Consider the following 19,722-nt stretch of genomic DNA (forward strand, 5'->3'; position numbering starts at 1 on the left):
TGAAAAACATCTCACTTCCGTGCTGTTGATGCCAGTCCACAGTCTCACAGCTGTCTGGTATCAGTGCAAATGACTCACTAGAAAATATACTTTTTAAAAAGAAGTACTTTTATTAATCTTTTATAAAACATCTATTTAAGGTAAGGAGCAACCAGCTGCATCATCATTTCAGATCTGCAGTTCCACCGCAGACTGCACACAGCTAACGGCCATGAACTGGCACCTGAGCTTGTTGCACATCTAGACCAATTGACCTGTTTTGACAATGCATACGCAAAGGAAAGTTTTTAATCCAGACGATCATCTTGTTAACCTGATTCTTGCAAACACACACTGATGTGACTAGGTAGGGCACACAGAAAAATGGCTGGGAGGATCCCACCTCTTCACACTACAAACAGAAATGCTGAATCCAGCAAAACTCCACAGCCTGCTCCAGGACAAGGAACACCTGGTTTGTGCAGTGGAGCAGGAGGTGCACAGAGACGCATGCATTTTACCTTAAGGCTAATGTTCTTGACATAAAAAGACAGTGGTGGACTTTAACAGAAGGCAAAAAACTTAAATTATGAGCAAAGGAAACTAAGAAGAGTTCGATTCAAAGCACAGGGAGACTCATCCAGTTGACATGCAAAGATTTCCCTGCCCCGGCATCCCCCTGCCCCCATGGCAGTTATTTAAATTTGTATTGTGTAGCTATTGGTCTTTTTAGGGCATAAGAGACAAAATCTCTTCAAATTATAGGATGAATTCATCCATTCAAGTTATTTACATGCAAGATAGTTTATGCCACAAGTCACAGAGAAAGCAGTAACAAAACACACCAGAATCCCAAATTCTCACCACACAAATTATCAGTTCTGTAAATATCGAGAAAGAAGCAAAATACTATCCGTTTTATCTATAAAGCGAAACTGCTGCTGCCACAAAAGTAGTTGTCATCCAGTCTCCCACAAGCTAGTGCAAAGAGCAAATTAGAAAATCACTGTAGGAGAGCATTACAGGATGTACGAAGGAGCTGTTACTTCGGGACACTACATGGCAGTCCATTTCCCAGCCCGATAATCATCAGATCTGTAAGATGGGTTCAGGCAATGCTTCTACTATTCTTGCCAGCTATTTAATCCTTTCAAAGCAGCAGTCAGAGCTGATGTCCTTCAAAGGCAGGATATTGTTTTTCTATGCTCACTTCATATTGGTCAATGATCCCAGCCAAATGCTTTAACAAAATATTATCCTTCATTAAAAATGTATTAATTAACTAATCTACCTGTAATAAGAGCTTCCACAAGGAAACAAGGAAAGAATAAAACTAAATTTGCTTCCAAAATTTAAGAGACAGATCACATATTATTCAAATCAGGCATGAAATTTTAGTGGTAACGAGATATAATGGACATTAGAGAAAGAAGTATCTTCTAAACAAACCAAACTTTCTATCTAATCTTAATTTTAAGAAAAACAATTACTTGAAAGAGTATGAACCATCATAAATGGACCAAGGAAATCATCATCATTCTGAACCCTACAAACCTTTGGTTAGATTTCCATCTGAATTATGTGCTTCAAGCCCATCAACACTTACAGCTACTTCATACATAACAGCTAGACTTACTTCACTGAATCACTACTTTAAATTAATTATTAATTGAGCCCCCAAACTTACATATATGAGGAGAATGATTTCCATCAGTCATTTGTTCTGAAACACAATGACTTCTTTGTACAGCATTACAGTTTGCTGTGTGCTACACTGTGCTAAAGCCTCAGCTCCTGAAATGGAGAAAAAAAAAAGAAAGAAAGAAAGAAAGAAAAGGCCATTTCAGGCAATTTGTGACCACAAACTGTGTACAAGATACCTGGATGGAATTTAATCTGAATGAGAGAGGTTTGTTTCATTTTCACAAGCATTAGTGTCAGTAATGTTAACATCTTGTTGAATCTACTAATTAAATTAAAAATACCGCATTCTGCACAAAATCTAAATACTAGCATGAGTAATAACATTACTCATTAGCATTACTCAATTAGCATTAATATCCACTAGGGAAGGAAGAAAGCTCAAACTCTAGTGAATAATTTATTTTTTCCTCTTCTCCCCTCACCACCAATTGTGAAATTTCTACTCCAGATTAAAAATCCGAGTTGTGCTGTGCCACAGCACAGACAACTGATGAAGAGTTGCATGTACACAGCTATCCACTAACACACTGTAAGTCCATGATGACCTCACTCAAAACTTTAACGTTATGTTTATGAACTCACTCATGTTTGAAATTGGAAAACAGATGTGCCATAATCATGCAAAATAGGAATGTTGGAGAAAAAGATATAAGCAAACTGCAGCAAACTAACAGAAACAAAGTAATACTCTTGCCCATTACCTGCTCTGGGATTCTTCATTAATAGATATACAGACTTCCCATCACTTCAAGACCACATCAAGACAGGTTATCTTTGAAGAAGATAATAAAGTTGGTAACCTTCACTCAAGCTGCAGCTTGAGTGTACTCTGAAGGGGTTTTAACCTGCATTTTACGGAGATCACTACATTCCCCCAAGGTTCACGCTATAAAACAACACATTTTTATTTTGATAAAGATCATTATTTTTCTGTATACATGAACTGTACTGTTAGACAGGAAGGCTTTTGGAGTTTAGATAGAGTTGTTTTCCTCAGTACTCCCTTCTCCCATCAAAACCAGTAGGTATTTTTAAGTGTAAAAAATAAAGGTTACTTCCTGCTGACAAGGTTGGAGATTACACATACACATGCCTTTTGTCAGCATCTAAAATTAACACCAGAAGTATTTTCCTGAATTGACATTTAGCCAGTACAGTTCTGGACTAAACAAGAGAACGCACTATGGACACCTGCAACCACGCTCGTACTCGTCAGCTCGCACGGACCACCAGCCCAGCCAAGAAGAAACCTACCTCTGCGTCAGACCTCGAATTAGCTCCATCCCTAACAAGATGATGCTACAAGCAGGCTTCCAGGACAGACCTCCACCTCATGAGGCTGTGCATACCATAAAAGAAGAACATTTATTTTAGGCAAACCACAAAATTCCGTTCTCTTGTAAACCTTTTTTTTTTTTAAGCAAAAAGAAGTTTCTGATTAAATACTCCAAACGCTCATGCTACCTCTTCTTCCACTTGCATGCTAACTCTTCTTCTTCTTTCTACACTCAGACAGAAAGTTACCTCACCAGGTGACCTAGTTCTTTCATTTGATTTATCTTCTCGGTTCTCCTACCATGCTCATCCTTCTCCACTTATTCGTATGCTGTTTTGGTTTCACCTCTGCCTGAGCACAACCGTTCTGTAAGGAAATCCATGAACCTGCCCAAGCTGTCTGACTCCACCTAGTCGGATTAAAATCATAGTCTAATTTATGTGCCAACGTGTGAAAAAAAAACAAACATAGAGCCCCAAGCACAGTGCTTCAGGATAGAGAGTAATGTCAGGAGCAAGCCGGGAGGCAGGGTAGCGGCCGCCGCGCGGCACAGCGTCTCCCGGCACCGTCCAGAGCTCACGGGTCACCGGTCTCGGCGGGGCGTAGCGGGAGCCGCGTCCTTTCCCCCGACAAGGGCAGCGCGGCGAGGTGACTCGCCGAGGCCGCACGGCGAGCGGCGGGCAGAGCTGGCGCCCGCCCTGCCTTCGAGCAAGCCTGCACGCAGCATCGCGCAGCTCACGGCGGCCGCAGAGCACCAAAGCCCCTCGAAGAGCCTCACTCACTCAAACAAACTGCACGTAAACGGGGGCAGCGCGCCGCGCTCAGGCCCTACGCGATGAAAAGCACCACCAAAGCAAACGCTGCAACAGCCAAAGGACGCGGAAAATAAATTCAAAGATAAATAAATAAATTCAAGCTTCAGCTTCAGCGCAAAGCAAGTGGCTGATTAAATTCATCAGTGCAAAGTGCAGAACACGAGCCCGGACTACCCACAGGCGGCCTCGCCGGGGAGAATCGCGCGCAGAGCGCGGCTTGGAAGTTACTTAGGAAATGATCCACGCAACCCTGAAGGCTGCCAAGGAGGCGGCGAACGGAGGCGTGCACAGGTGCAAAACCACCATGTTCCACCGCGGCTTTCATTAACGCAGCCGCGCAAGCCGACACAGGAAAGCGCGGGCGATGCGACTTCACCACCACTAATTGCGAAGTAATTGCACCGCCACTTGACACGCGAGCCGAACCTCCGAGGGAAGGCGGCACGCCGCAACCCGCCAGCACGGCCGGGCCGGCGGAGCCGCCCGCGGCAGCGCAGCGCCGGGACGCCGCGCCGAGCCGCGCCGAGCCGAGCCGCGCCGCGCCGAGCCGCGCCGAGCCCCCGCCCGGCGGACCGCGGCTCCCTCAGCTGCTTACACCGAGGGAAAACCTGCAGCTTAACACGCTGTTACCTACTGCTGGAAGTTTTCTACCTCCAGCAGCTTCCCGCTCGGTGCAGCCGCCCCAGCGCTTCCGAGCGAGGAACCGGCCCCGAGCCGCCCGGGCTCCCGCGCGCGGCCCCGGCCCCGGCCCCGGCCCCGGCCCGCCGCCCCCGCCCGCCCCGCACCTGAGGGCGCCGCGTCCCGCCGGGCCGCGCCGGGCCGGGCCGCGTCCCGCCGCGCCGCGGGCTGCCTCGCGCCGCCGCCGGCGCGGCGCCACCGGCCGGACGGGTTCGCCCGGTTCGGCGGGCCCGGGCGCCGCCGCCCCCCGCCGCGGGGCGGGCCGGGGCGGGCCGGGGGAGGCGGGCTGCCCGCCGCGGCGGCCCGGGGGCTCCCCGCGGGGCGGCGGCGCCCGGCCCGGCCCGGCCCGGCCCGGCCCGGCCCCCGGCGCCTCGCACGCTGCGGCCGGCTGCGCCAGAGCCCGGGACGGGGCCTCGGCCCGCGGGGGCACCTCGGTCGGTGCCACTGCACCCTCGGGGGCCTTGGCCCTCAGGGCTTCCTCCATCGCCCCCACCATCCCTCGGGGGCCTCCTCCGTTGGGGGCCACGTCCATCGTCGCCTTCGTCTCTCAGGGGCCGCATCACATCCACCGTTGCCATCGTCTCTCGGGGGCCTCCTCCCTCAGGGGCCACGTCCATCATCACCACAGTCCCTCGAGGGCCGTGTCCCTCAGGGACCGCCTCCGTCACCACCACCGTCCATCAATGCCATCGTCCCCCAGGGACCTCCTCCATCACCGCCATCGTCCCTCAGGGGCCACGTCCCATCATTGCCATCGTCCCTCGGGGGCCACGTCCCTCAGGGACCTCCTCCGTCACCACCACCGTCCATCAATGCCATCGTCCCCCAGGGACCTCCTCCATCGCCGCCATCGTCCCTCAGGGGCCACGTCCCATCATTGCCATCGTCCCTCGGGGGCCACGTCCACCATTGCCGTTGTCCCTCGGGGGCCATGTCCCTCAGGGACCTCCTCCGTCACCACCACTGTCCATCAATGCCATCGTCCCCCAGGGACCTCCTCCATCACCGCCGTCGTCCCTCAGGGGCCACGTCCCATCATTGCCATCGTCCCTCGGGGGCCACGTCCCTCAGGGACCTCCTCCATCACCACCACCGTCCATCAATGCCATCGTCCCCCAGGGACCTCCTCCATCGCCGCCGTCGTCCCTCAGGGGCCACGTCCCATCATTGCCATCGTCCCTCGGGGGCCACATCCCTCAGGGACCTCCTCCGTCACCACCACCGTCCATCAATGCCATCGTCCCCCAGGGACCTCCTCCATCGCCGCCATCGTCCCTCAGGGGCCACGTCCCATCATTGCCATTGTCCCTCGGGGGCCACGTCCCTCAGGGACCGCCTCCGTCACCACCACCGTCCATCAATGCCATCGTCCCCCAGGGACCTCCTCCATCACCGCCATCGTCCCTCAGGGGCCACGTCCCATCATTGCCATTGTCCCTCGGGGGCCACGTCCCTCAGGGACCTCCTCCGTCACCACCACCGTCCATCAATGCCATCGTCCCCCAGGGACCTCCTCCATCGCCGCCGCCGTCCCTCGGGGGCCACGTCCCTCAGGGACCGCCTCCACTGCCACCATCACCCGTCGAGGGCCTTGTCTGTCGCCGCCATCGGGAGCCTCACGGCTGCCGCCCGTCGCCCGCGGCAGCAGGCGAAGGCAGCGCGTCTCCCTCGGGCGCGCGGTGCTCCGGCGCGGGCCGGGCCGGGGCCGCTCGTGACGGCCGCGGGGCCTGCGCGGGAGGAGCAGGGCCCCGCGAGCAGAGGGGCCACGCGTGCCTCGCGCCTCCGCAAGGAAGCGGGTGCGGGGGCCGCCGGGGCGCTCGCCGCCCTGTTTTAGTTACGTGCGGTTTGAGGCAGGCCCCCTCGCTCCTGTCCGAGGAGCGGGAGCGCCCGCCGAGCCGTGCGCAGGGTAGCCGGCGGGCGGGCGGGCGGAGGCGGGGTGACTGGTGCCGTCCGTGCAGCTACGTGAATCCAATGATACCGGTGTTTCCGAGGCAGGTTGAACAAGCATCTTCAGACTCTGTGGGCCTTGATCTCAGCAGCCAAGAAGCAGAGGGCATGCTGGAGGTCTGCTGTGCCGTGTTCGTGGGCTGAGAGGCACCGCTGGAGGCAGGGCAGAAGATCATGTCTTCTTTTCCAAGTGATCTGGCAGCAACACAGAATGCGACCAAGGTAAGCCACTAAGATAATACCCAATGGATGTCAAAAAATATATATACTGGTTAGGCCTTTAAAATAGTTGCCTCTGCATACCTACAATCTAGTTTTCAATGTGCAATGCAAAATAAATGTGCTCATATGTGCAGATAGCAAGGTGATTGCCCCTTTTAGGATTACAGCAGCTTGGGGTACTCAGACCTTAAGCAACCTCAATGTGTTTGCAGACAGTTAGTAGTTAGTGTGGATAAATAAGAAGCACCTGTAACTTTCTAGAGGTGAGGTTGGGTCTGTAACAGTTTACTGGGGATGAAAAGTTATGAGAAAGTATTCCCAGGGAGTTCTGGTGTTTCTTACTTGTATTGAGAGTTGTGAAGAAAAGGCATATTGTGAAGAGCCGGGGTTGGGTCTCCCTCCTGCAACAAGAGGTGATGAGCATAAATGCATTGCTCAGATATGGTTGGATTCATAGGTTTGTGAGCTGAAATACTTTGCCTTACCAACTGTGGGAATGCTGAATATCTAGTTTGGGGGATTTGTCTTTACCTCTAGGACTGACCTGACTCTCTAGTGCAGTGTTAAAAGACATAGCAAAACATGTGAGCAGTGCACCTGTTTGGTTTTGTAGACCAGACATTGAGAAGTGGGAAACCTCTCTACTGCCCAAATTAGAAGTGGGTAAAACGCATGTATTCAGTTTATATGCCTCTTCCAGAGATTCCCTTAATCAGTATGGGGAAATGTAAAGGACTGGTCGCAGGGTTTGTCTCATGAAGAGCAAGGGAGGCACTGTGGGAGAATGAAAGTCCTATCCTATTTGTGTTCTGTATCAAATTAAACTATAGACTGAGATTATTTTAGCCAGGTATTTATGCTTTTTGTTCTGCTTTCATATGCTAATTTATTCAGAACTCTTCTGGCAAAGGTTATATAAGTAAAAGTAAACCATGTCTAGAGCTTAAAAAAATAGACCTAATTAAATAAATGTATTAAATGCATTTTGTTTGGAAGATGAAGAAGGAGTAGGCATGGTGATCCTAGGGTCCTAAAGGTTTGAGTATGATTTCCAGTAAAATATTTCTTTTGGGGAGATCCCAGAGAAAAGGAAGGCGGGAGATGGAATGTCACCTGTGTATGGCAAGATTTGTCATAATCTGAAGGAAAGATTGAGAGCATTTTTAAGTTAGGAACAGTCACTGCTTGTTTCCTCTGCCTGGGCAAATTTGCAGCCCGTCTGGATTTTCTCCTGCCTGAAAAATTCCCAGCATCAGTTGGCAGAGGTGGAGGGAAAAGTGGGTGAACATTAACAGGATGCTGAACTAGGATGCAAGAATACACTAGATATATATATATGTTTTTCTTCCCAGCCGTGACAACATGCCAAGAACGGACTGAATCAGATGATCAAGAAGGTAGCCAACAAGAGAGTGAGTATTTTTTATTAAAGAAAGTTTTTATAATGAATCTAGAAAAATGTCATTGTCATTCCACATAACACTAAAAATGGTATAAAATCTAAATCACTGGTATGACTGAGTTACAAAAGAGAGTAATAATTGAAGGAGTGTGTAACTGAACCTGTATCATTCTAAAAGTCCAATTTCAGAGTAATTGAAAAAGAGTGGTATATTTTCCTTTTTTATATTTTTTTTCATTGGAATTCATTTTGGTTCAGATGTGTTTGAAGTAAGGAGTTGTCAGAGAAAGTTTGCTTGTGGCTTCATTGAAAGTTTAGTGCTTTATGACCCATCCTCCACAAATTTTATCCCTCTTAACCATAGAGCTTCTTCTATTGCAGTTTCTCCTGCAGTACCAAGTACCATTCTTGTTTCCACACCTTTCCTCGGCTCTTTTGCATGCTTTTTTCCAATCTTGTCCTTGGAAAGTGTACCCAGGACACCTGGCAATCTGTTTGGTCATGGGAACTGTTCCGGACCATCTCTCTGCTTTACTGAAGTCCCCCTGAAGCTGTCTCTGTAGCACTTCTGCTCCCTTTGTCCATGCTAAAGAGCAGACACACCTTGGCTCAGAAAAAGGCAACGTGGATATTTTGATGCTTCTGCCAAAGGCGTGATTCCTGTTGCGCTCTGTTAGCAGAGGTCCAGTTAATGTCAATCTGTTAACACAAGAGCTCAGTCAGCTAGTGCAGTGCTGGGGATTGACTACTTTGCTCTTGGCAGATCTTTGTAAAATGTGGAACAAGCCTTATGGAAATGGAATGTCTTTCCATGTTACCTGGGCCTGCACATCCCGCTTTTTCAGCAGCCCAGTTTCATCTGGCCCTTACATCGTAGTCAAATCTGGAACAGGGTATTGTGTATTTTTGCTGTACCTTTGAAATTCTTTTATCTGAAGCTGTGTTATTTAATGGGTTAACATCTTCTAGGTATCAAGGTTATGAAGAAAACTTTGTAAAAGGAACTTTAAAATGGACTCCTTGTTTCAGAGACTTTTGGAGAGTTGGAGGACACTAAATCATGATTTTGCTAACAATTGGAACTGATAGTTTTACTAATTAACTAAGCAATAAATAAAGCAGTCATATTTGGGGTTGACAGTCCTGTGACTTTCTGTTTCTTCTTGCAATCCTCTTTGTAACATGTTTCTTCTTTCCCTTCTTTCAGGCTGAAGGTAAATACATGTAAACATCTTTAGAGCCTAATGGGAACTTGTCAAATGAATGTGACAAACTCTTACCTAAAGTTTAAATACAGTGAGTTTTCATAAGTGTTGGTAGGAGATCCTGGGTGCTACTGTGCTTGGCTACTCGTTCCCCTGACTTGAAATCTGAAGACTGAGAGGTTTTACTAGTTTGTGTGTATTGTGGATTTGTTATTCAGGTTGCCCTGTTTCAGACACCTTCAAGCAATTTTTTTTTCCCAACACAGGCCTGTAGCTGCATTCTTCCTGTAGCCCTGGCAACGGTTCCGGTAGTAGGAGGTGTTGGGGAGTTGGTGAACCCAGTAGCCTGGCAGAGGTGAGGCTGCTGCTGCTCTATGCCCCCAGGTCCCACCAGCTTCGAGGCTGAGCATGTGTCCCCAGTAGGTGTGCATGTGCATACACACGCGCACACACATGTGCACACATGTGTGCATGCACACACACACGTGCTGCAGGCACTCAGACCTCTGTACTCGCTCACACACACAAAGAACCCCTCACCCAGGAAAATAGTTAAAAATGGAGTTTATTGAGCACACAGGACAGGCTGATCAAGCACAAGGCACGGGCGGACAAGTGTGCTGACCAGCAGCCCATTTTATCCCTCATCCCTTCACTTTCCACACTTGTTCCTCCCCAAACCATGCTGATCCCTGTTTTTAATTGTATTTTTCACTTTGCAATAATTAGTTTCCTAGAACGTCATTAGAGATTTTGAAAGTCTATAAAATAGCCTAAAAAGTCTATTAAATTAGAGCAAAAGGGCCATCACGCTTTTTAGTATTTAAGATGTCCTTTCTACAATAATTTGACTTAGTGACTGGCCGCTGTAAATTGAAAATAGACTTTTGTCATCTCTTCTCTCTAAATCAGTACCCAGCTTCTTTTTAATGAAACCTTTTTTTAATCTGATCGTATTTGCATAAGTGAAACGTTCATTTTTTGAAAATATTTTCACTGCTTTTTTTTTTTTTTTTTTTTTTTTTTTTTGCTGCACCTATCTTGATGATTCCATTTTTGAAGCTGTATACACTAATGCAAATTGGGACTATGTGTCAGCATCTACAGTACTATATCTACTTAAAAACAGAGTAAAATCTGCTTATGATGATATCGTTGTATTTGTTCATGATGTTTTGTTCCATTCTTGTTAAGGATATATTGGCCTTTTGTGATTTGTATTACCACTCTTCATGTGTTTTGTAATACCTACGTAAACGACGAGTGGGTGCTAGACAAAAAAACTGTGTCATGTTCTCAGATTCCATGGTCAGGTTGTCATTTAGTTCTGTTGATGTTATAGTTAAAGTCATTCTGACGTCCACGTAGCCTGAAGCTGCTACTGCACGATGTAGCTGTTCTCTCCACTCCCATAACCTAGCTGCGTAACACCATCTTCTTACTGTGCCTTGCTTGTTAACCGCAAAAGTCTTGTGCTGTCATAGTGAAATGGATCAAGGGGATTAATAAGACTAAAAAAAAAAAAATCTTTTTTTACTGGGTTCATCTGCAGCTGGATTGGTTCCCTCCTCCAGGTTATTCTGTAATCTCAAGCATTTGCATTAGCACAGAAGATAGAGTGATCAAAAGATCAAGGGAAACAGTTGGGAAGTGTTCAAAAGTGGAGAGAATTGACATTGGGCAGCAACGCTGGTTTAAATGCACACTCAATATGGCTTTGTGTGTTTTATCATCTTTGTTGTGTTGTCTGTTTGCATGGATTGGGTTATTTTCTCCTCAAACTCCACCTCTTACCTAACAAAGGCAGCATCAAAGCTGCTACTAAAGCTTGCAGAAATTTCCAATGTTGTCATCAGTTTTCAAACAACTATCCACTTGCCTCTTGGGCTAAAACTTTCTATATTAATCAGACCTAAATGGAATTAAAAGCTTTTTTCATACACCAGAATATTTTACTGATACAAAATCCCTGTCTTTCAACCAGTAAAGCATTTTGCAGAAGGCAGCCCATCTGTTCCTCTTTACACAGACCACGCTCACGACAAGGATAATGACCGTGTTTAAACATGATGAGGTTCAGGTAACTGTGCCCCCGCGGTTGTAGTGATATCTGTCACACCTTTAATACCCAAGTTATTACCAAGTAGTGAAAACAAGTGAGAAAGACAACAGTAGAAATTCTTCTGTTCTTAAAATGAAAAATGTACTTCTTACCTTAATGTAGTATCTTAGTTTGGCATAATACTAGTCGTATTAGTCAACAGATACATAAACAGATTAAAAAAATTCTATTGGTATCTTGCAGTTTTTGATCAATACACCATGAAACCATTATATATTTTGATCTCTTGCTGTAGGCTTAGCTAATGTAGTCATGTGTGTTTGATCATTAAATATATAGGGGACTCTGAGTAGAGTTAACTCTATTTAGCTGTTCAGTAATCATAGAATCAGTAAGGTTGGCAGGAACCTCTGGAGATCATCTAGTCCAACCTCCCTGCTCAGCACGGTCACCTAGAGCATGGTAGACAGGGTTGCATCTGGGCGGGCTTTGAATATCTCCAGAGAAGGAGACTCCACAACCTCTCTGCGCAACCTGGGCCAGGGCTCCATCACTCTCACAGGGAAGAAATTCCCCGTCACGGTCAGGCTTCAGTTTCTGCCCATTGCCTCTTGTCCTGTCATACAGGACAACTGAAAAGAGTTTGTCCCCGTCCCCTTGACACCCTCCCTTCAGGTACTTGTACACAGTGATGGGTAGCTGTTGCAGAAATAGAACTTGCCCTCATGTGGATGCTGCACTATAATAGAAGTGATATTTTCTTAAGATTGGCACATATGTAAGATACTGGTTGGTTTATTCTTTAATTGCAACATTAGTCAATTTTCTTGTGCCAAAAATAAATCATGTTCATATGGGACTTTTTTCTCCCTAGACTTAAAAGCTGAGATAGGATTCCTAAGTTTTGTCTTTCAGCTTCTTTCTCTCTTGCTACCAGCATCAATTCATCACACAAGAACAAAACAAATTAAAAATCAAGAGCATTTTGGATTAACATAAAAGCAAAGGTTTACTTATGCCTTTGAGAATGTCATTTCTCTCCAGGAAGTTGATTCATGTCCAAAGCTGAATGTTTAGTTTCTACACCAGTTTTCATGAGTTACCTGTATGAACAATTGGGTTTGGCTGATACCCTATCATGAAGACTATTAGAGATAAAAGGACGCCTTAAGGGTGATTAATTACTATAGCAATGATTAGTGGCCCAGCCCAAATACCACTATTTACATGTAACTGATCACTGTGCTGTGCTTGAGGGAAATGCAGCAGCCATTCTATAAAGGCGGGCACGATGAAGCAGCTCCAAATGCTGTCTCCTACAGACCCTGAGCTTGGTGGGTCCCAGCAGATAGCTGTAAATTTCTCCTGGAACCCTATTCCATTTTTAGATTTTTCTACTACTTCTTTCTCTCTTTTATTCTTCAAATTTATCTTTCACTCTTCTCAGACTCCTTTGCCCCAAAATAGCAGCATGCTCTTGTCAAAAAAAAAAAAAAAAAAAAAAAAATTACATGAGCTTTTTGTCTCTTTCCTCTCGCTGTTCGTGTTTGTCCCCTTCCAAACCACTTGAGCAGGAGTGCCCTTGAAAGCCTGTGTCCATCAGCTAATTCCACAGCTTAGGAGATAAAAACCAGAAAGACTCCATTGCTGAATAAATGTTTGTAAAGTTACTCAAGAGGGCAACAAGAGCAGAAATGAACACTGAAAAAGTACAAAGTTTGTCCGTGTTCAAGACTCACTACCTAAGACTTGAGGCTTCTTGGAAGATAAGGACTTGAACAGAAATGATTCTTGCCTACTCTCTGCTTACTACAAATTCTGTGCAAATACAAACCCTATTACAAAGACTACGAGTTAATGTGTGTTTCAGCATACGGTATCCACTGCCGGTGCACTGATCAGTCTCCCTGCTTTGCTCTGTGCTGTAGTTTTTCATGGAAGAGGGACATGCAGGATGAGTGGATATAACCAACCATAACAAACTGTCATCTTTCATTCTGTTGGCCAAAGCCTTTCAAAAGGCTGTTTCCCTCTTAAGAACTAGTATCATCTGAAGGACTGTATTAGTTCCTCTTGGATGAAGATCAAGTTATTTTTTAACAAACAGAATCACTTAAATTGAGATAAACTAACTCAAAATAGATGCAGGTATCTAAAGTAGTGTTTAGAATCTGACAGAAAGGATATTACCTTTCCCCTCAGCCTCCTTCCCATTGCTGTATAACCCCAAGATGAATATAAAGGTACATGTCCTCAGCTTTTTGTTTTTAACGTGTTACTCATCACCAGAAACTTTTAGAAGTTCAGACATTAATTTATCCTTTGAGAGTCAGGAATTACATCCACATTTCATGTAAGGAAAAAAGACACAAACACTTGTATTCATTTTCTTCAAATCATATTAGCAGTCTGTGATAGAACTAGAAATTGAACCCAAAACTTCCTGAATGTTGGTCTAGTCTTTCAAATACAAAGCAATCTTTTTTTTTTTTTCCCAACCATCAGTACAGTCCTCTTCAGAATGGGTTGTATGAAGTAAGTATATAGTATTACAATGTTAACACTTGATTGTCGATTTCAATTATTTGGTTTTAGCAACTAACAGATCTTGATTTAAATAATTGAGCACAATTTCAAGGGCAGGTTTACTCTTGCTGATAGCTAATTGTTCAAGCATATTAATGGACACCTAATTTGTCCCTAACACTAAAAATCGTTTCTGTTTATCAAGGATTTATATGTATCAGTAAATATATATTTAAGCAGTTATGTAACTTGGTGCAGACTTTTCACATTCTTAATTTGAATCGTTTCATAATATGTAGAAAACAGAGAATGATGTATCTGTCCTTTTTACACGTGATTTCTATATAATGCCTTTTTTGAAACCTGTAATTCAGCTGGAGAAGTTCTTGTTGGGGAGTGAGGAGGACACTACTGTCAGTATACTAAACATGTAGCAAAGTTATGTAATTACAGCGTGTTCTCAGTTGACTTTGGCTGTATTTATTAACAAGGGACACAAACTGCAAGTTTGTGAAATGATTACTTCTGTTGACTATGTACCAGACTTCATCTTTGAAAATAGATTTCTTAATGCAAAAGTAGTCAGCTGGTAGGACTTCTCACCGAGTTTGTGGAAAGATTAGTCCCTAGGTCTTGCAGAACACTTTGGAGGTGGATGCCTTGTGGGGTTTGCAGGTGTGCCCCACGCAGGATAGGTCCATCGCCCGGTTTAGGTGCCTCTGAAAGTGTGGCTTAAGGTTGTGCAGTAAAAACAATCTTCTTCACATTCAATTGATTTTTTTCAACTTTGAGTGAATTAACCAAAATAGGGGGAGAAAAATCTCTTTATCTTTTAGATACTCTGGAACCAAAAGTAATTTAGACAGTTTTTTCCAGTGCTCAAAATGTTAATTTAAATTGATGTAAAATACTCTGATTTAAAGTATTCCTGACTTGGCATAAGTCTTGATTGCAGTATTTTTCAAAAAATACAAATTTTTATTCACTGTAATAATTCTTTATAAAAGCTTTACAGAATGATAAGTCTCTCTGTATGCTACAACTACATGAGAAATATATATTTGGGGATCTGTTTGATTTTTTTTCAGACCTGAGATTACTCTCTGATAACTTGACTATGAATTTTTTATTGTTGGTTTATATTTTCTAAATGGCTTACATCCAGCACAGCAAAGATTCAAGCCGAATCACTAGGCATACTTTGTAATGCCATGAATGAGAACCAAACCTTCCTGAGTGATGCAATCAGAAACAAAAAAAATACTATTTTATCCATACTGTAATAATGATATCTTTATCAACTTACTGAACTTATTCATCAGTGACCTGGATGAGGGGACGGAGTGCCTCCTCAGCAAGTTTGCCGATGATCCCAAGCTGGGAGGAGGGGCTGACACACCGGAGGGCTGTGCTGCCATTCAGAGAGCTGGCCAGGCTGGAGAGCTGGGCAGAGAGGAACCTCCTGAGGTTCAACAAGGGCAAGTGCAGGGTCCTGCACCTAGGGAGAAATAACCCCAGGCACCAGTACAAGCTGGGGGCTGCCCTGCTGGAGAGCAGCTCTGCAGAGAAGGACCTGGGAGTGCTGGTGGATGACAGATTGACCATGAGCCAGCAATGTGTCCTTGTGGCCAGGAAGGCCCATGGTGTCCTGGGGTGCCTTAGGAAGAGTGTTGCCAGCAGGTGGAGGGAGGTGATCCTGCCCCTCTACTCAGCCCTGGGGAGGCCTCAGCTGGAGCACTGTGTCCAGTTCTGGGCTGCCCAGTCCAAGAGAGACATGGAGCTACTGGAGAGAGTCCAGCGCAGGGCTGCGAGGATGATCAGAGGGCTGGAGCACCTGCCCTATGAGGAACGGCTGCGAGAGCTGGGCCTCTTCAGCCTGGGGAAGGGAAGGCTGAGGGGGGATCTGATCAATGTGGACAAGTACCTGAAGGGAGGGTGTCAAGGGGACAGGGACAAACTCTTTTCAGTTGTCCCATGTGACAGGACAAGAGGCAATGGGCAAAAACTGAAGCACAGGAAGTTCTGCCTGACTGTGAGGGGGAATTTCTTCCCTGTGAGAGTGACGGAGCCCTGGCCCAGGTTGCCCAGAGAGGTTGTGGAGTCTCCTCCTCTGGAGATCTTCAAGGCCCACCTGGATGCAACCCTGTCTACCATGCTGTAGGTGACCGTGCTGAGCAGGGGAGTTGGACTAGATGATCTCCAGAGGTCCCTGCCAGCCTTACTGATTCTGTGATTACTCTGGTAGTTAAAACTATGAGAGAAGCAAGGCTTGTACAGAGAAGTAACGTCTTTTTGTAAGAGCAGCTCTTATATCGGAGAAGAACTTTTGGGGCATACAAGCCCTTCCTCAGTTCTGAAACAGAAACAGATAATTTCAGGTTAATTGCAGCTTGGGAACAATTTAAAGGCTTAACTGAACTAGTTAAGCCTTAACTGAATTCAGTTAACTGAATCAAGTTAAGATTAACTTGAATTGAGAGTGATTGCTCCTAACCTGTACTTCGTTTGTTGTTTGCTGCTTCTTTTTCAGATCTGAAGGGAGGTTTGAGATCCCCACATATTTTTATAGTATTATTTTTTTTCTTCTTCTGACAACAAGTTGCATTTCTTCATAGGCTAGTGGATTGAAATGAAAGATAGGCAGAGTTTGACCATTAGTTACCTGGCGCTAAAGCATTTGTAATATTTATGACTTTTTTTCTCCTTTTGCCCTTTTTCACCATGGGAATTAAAAGCTTTCAGAGAAAATGGAGGATAGGTCAGAGTATAGGGTGAAACCCTGTTTCATTGCCAGAGAGGCAGTTTCCAGATCTTTAGCTGCTTCAGCTTTGGAAGATTCGGTATCCTTCGTTCAGTATCTAAAATTGAAGGAGCTGGAAAATCAGTAGTAGGCAGAACTCAGAATAATTCTTAGGACATAAGAATATCCATGTGCTTGCCTCCATGTCTATTTAGACTGTAATGAGATTTTGCATAGAATATGGGTTATAAAAGTTGAGAAAAGAGGTTGTTTCACTTTGTGCCACAACCTTAAAAATTTTTCAAGTTACAGAATAGTCTTGAGTTTTACAAGATTATTTTTTCAAAGCCTGATACTCTAAAAGTGTCATTAATAAGATGAGCAAAGTGGAGACTTTTCTACAGTTGTCATTTGTGATGCAGTGACTCATGATCTAGCAAAATCCAGAAGCAAGTATCCCTAACCATTGCTTGCTAACCTAGGACTTGTATCTTTGTAATACAGATTTCTGCATGAAGGTCATCTTTGCATAGATACATGTTTCTGCCTGATGTTTTGCAATTGCTAGAGCTAACTCTGGTTTAAATGAGGTAGTTTAAATGAGCAGTTGCCCTTTCTGCAATTTGCTTGTTAATTGGTGGTGTTCTGGGTCAGTGCAGTTCAGCAGGGAATTCCACAGAAACGAAATCCCTGCTGAACCGCATGTGCAGCGCACTTAATTATTCTCTGTTGTAAGGGATATATTCTCTTATATCATACTTGTACGAAAAGAACTCCTACTGCAATATTCATGCAATATTCAGAGAAGTGAGGAATTCTGATCCTACATTCTGGAGGAATAGAAGTATCACCCTCGTTAGTAGACTGGTAGCTGTTGCATAAGACCTGATGATTCAAAAAACAGTATTTATAAATTGAATTACTCGTGGGACATTTGATTTGTTAATGATATCAGAACACCTTTTTTCCACTCTACCTACAGGAACTGGTGGATGCCTCCAGTTTCAATTAGGTGGTATAGAAATCTCCGTTCCCTCTGTGGGGTGTGTATCAGGGCTGTGCACAGTGTAACAGCAGCTTCGTTCCATTTTGGGCTGGAAGTCTGTGCGAGGCAGAGTCCTTGACCCTGTGTGGTTTTCCTTTTTACTGATTAGTCTTACATGTTACATGTTATTATGATATAATCTTTATAATAGATTTAGAGATACCCAAATCCAAGACTCATGTATTTAACCCATTTCATAGATGTTGCAGCTTGATGAGAACATTTTTCCTATTAGCAATACAAGCCCTCATCAAGAATTAATACAACACAAAGTTCCACACTGCTCAGTTCAAAATGCTAGTAGTAACTTTCTAATATTTAGACTCAACTTTGTTTCATTTAGCTATTCTTATGCCTTGCATCACTTCAGTATGCAGGGGTACTTCAGGAATAAATGAATTTCCTTTTGCAAAGTCCTATTTGGTAGGTAAGTTGTATCATCCCTGTTTTAACAGACATGGCACAGAGAAGAGATTTGCTTAATATCCTGCAAGACAAACAAAGATTGATTTGAACTGAGATATCTTAGCAATAAGACCATCCTGGTTTTGATCCTGTTAATGCCTAGCGTGATGGTAGAAGAATCTTGAGCACCATGTTTAAGAATCTGTTGTGCTCAAGGCATGAAAATAACCAAGTTTCGTTGGGAGGGTAAAGATGGTCATTTTTATTCTGAAATACGTTTGTTTATCATGGATTTCTTCATAGTATATATCCATTCAAACTTCCATTATTGGCCATCTGGAGTTTCAGTCTAGTCTGTGTTACGTATCTTACATATTTAGGGGGCAGGTTCAGCTTAGCTGGTTAGAGTGTGGTGCTGCTAATGCCAAGGACATGGGCTCAATCCCCACTTGGGGCTGTGCTGAGGGTTGGACTAGATGATCTCCAGAGGTCCCTCCAACCTTACCATTCTATGGTTCTATTTTTCAAAGATTGGTAGTTTTAATTGCACTGTGAATTCCGCCTACTATTCTCTTTGTTTTCATACCTCTTCAAAATGTGACAAGCTAAAATAATACCAGAAGGACAATACTTCTGAGGAATATTTGTTGTAGAGGGTAGTCCATACACTTGGCACAGCATTATTTCAAAATTTGTTTGGAGACTGAGATTTAAATTTCTGCTATTTACTCTATGACAGAATAGTCTGTTGCAAGCAGTAGTCAGTGCTGACTTGGATGTAAGCAAAGTGGGTTGGAGTCTGGGCATGTGAGCAGCAGCAGCTGCATCCATAAGACTGGGAAAATGAACATGATTGAAGATGGAGCTTCATGCAGAAGGATCCTTGCTTCAGGTTAAAGAGCAGCTGCTAATCTTGGGAAGAATGTATGGGAAACCAGGGAGCAGTGAAAGGACAACATACAAGGCCTTTCCAGGAAATATCCCTCGTCCTCTTAAAACCTCATTTGCTTTCTTCACTCCTCCTATCTTCCAGCTCTCTTCCCCCACCATAAAAGCAGCCAGACCTCATTCCTTGCTGTCTTATTGCTTAATGCAGCCGCATAAAGCAAGAAAATGTGGAAGACGTGTTCCAAAAACATCTGTTCGAAAAAAGCTGCAGATTGTAATGCACCTGTGTTTTATGCAGCAATAGGACAAAAAGTAGATTTTGCCATCCAACTATTAAATCACCCTGTAGGGAACTGGAGCATGTCTTATTGCTCAGCAGTAAATTCCAGAGAACCTCTGGCCTAAAAAAAAAAAAAAAAAAAAAAAAAAAAAAGTCTCTGAGGGGAGGAATGTTGGATGGAGTGCCTGGGCTTTCCTCAGTTCACTCTTCCAAGGTGGTGTGAAATGCTTAAGACGTGCAGTAAAGCTGCTCATCAGTCATCAGGAAAAAAACAGAGCGTTTTTCTGGTGAGGGCTATTGAGGAGACGCTCTGAGAGCCCTGCTGAGTCCTTGTTTTGGCCTTATCTGCCCTTGGGAGCTTACGTTTTTTCTCTACAGCTCTGGCATTGGTGTCGTTCACTGATGCTATCAGTGGAAGATCTCCTGTAGTGAAGGCTGGGTTTTTTTCAGCTCATACTGATACATTTATTGGTAGCACACATGAAGACTCTGTGATAAAGGACTTAGCCTAAACAGTAGTATAGCAGTTTTGCTTAGTTCTGTTAGTG

Source organism: Rhea pennata, chromosome Z (genome assembly GCF_028389875.1).
Source record: "Rhea pennata isolate bPtePen1 chromosome Z, bPtePen1.pri, whole genome shotgun sequence".
NCBI classification, from domain to species: domain Eukaryota; kingdom Metazoa; phylum Chordata; class Aves; order Rheiformes; family Rheidae; genus Rhea; species Rhea pennata.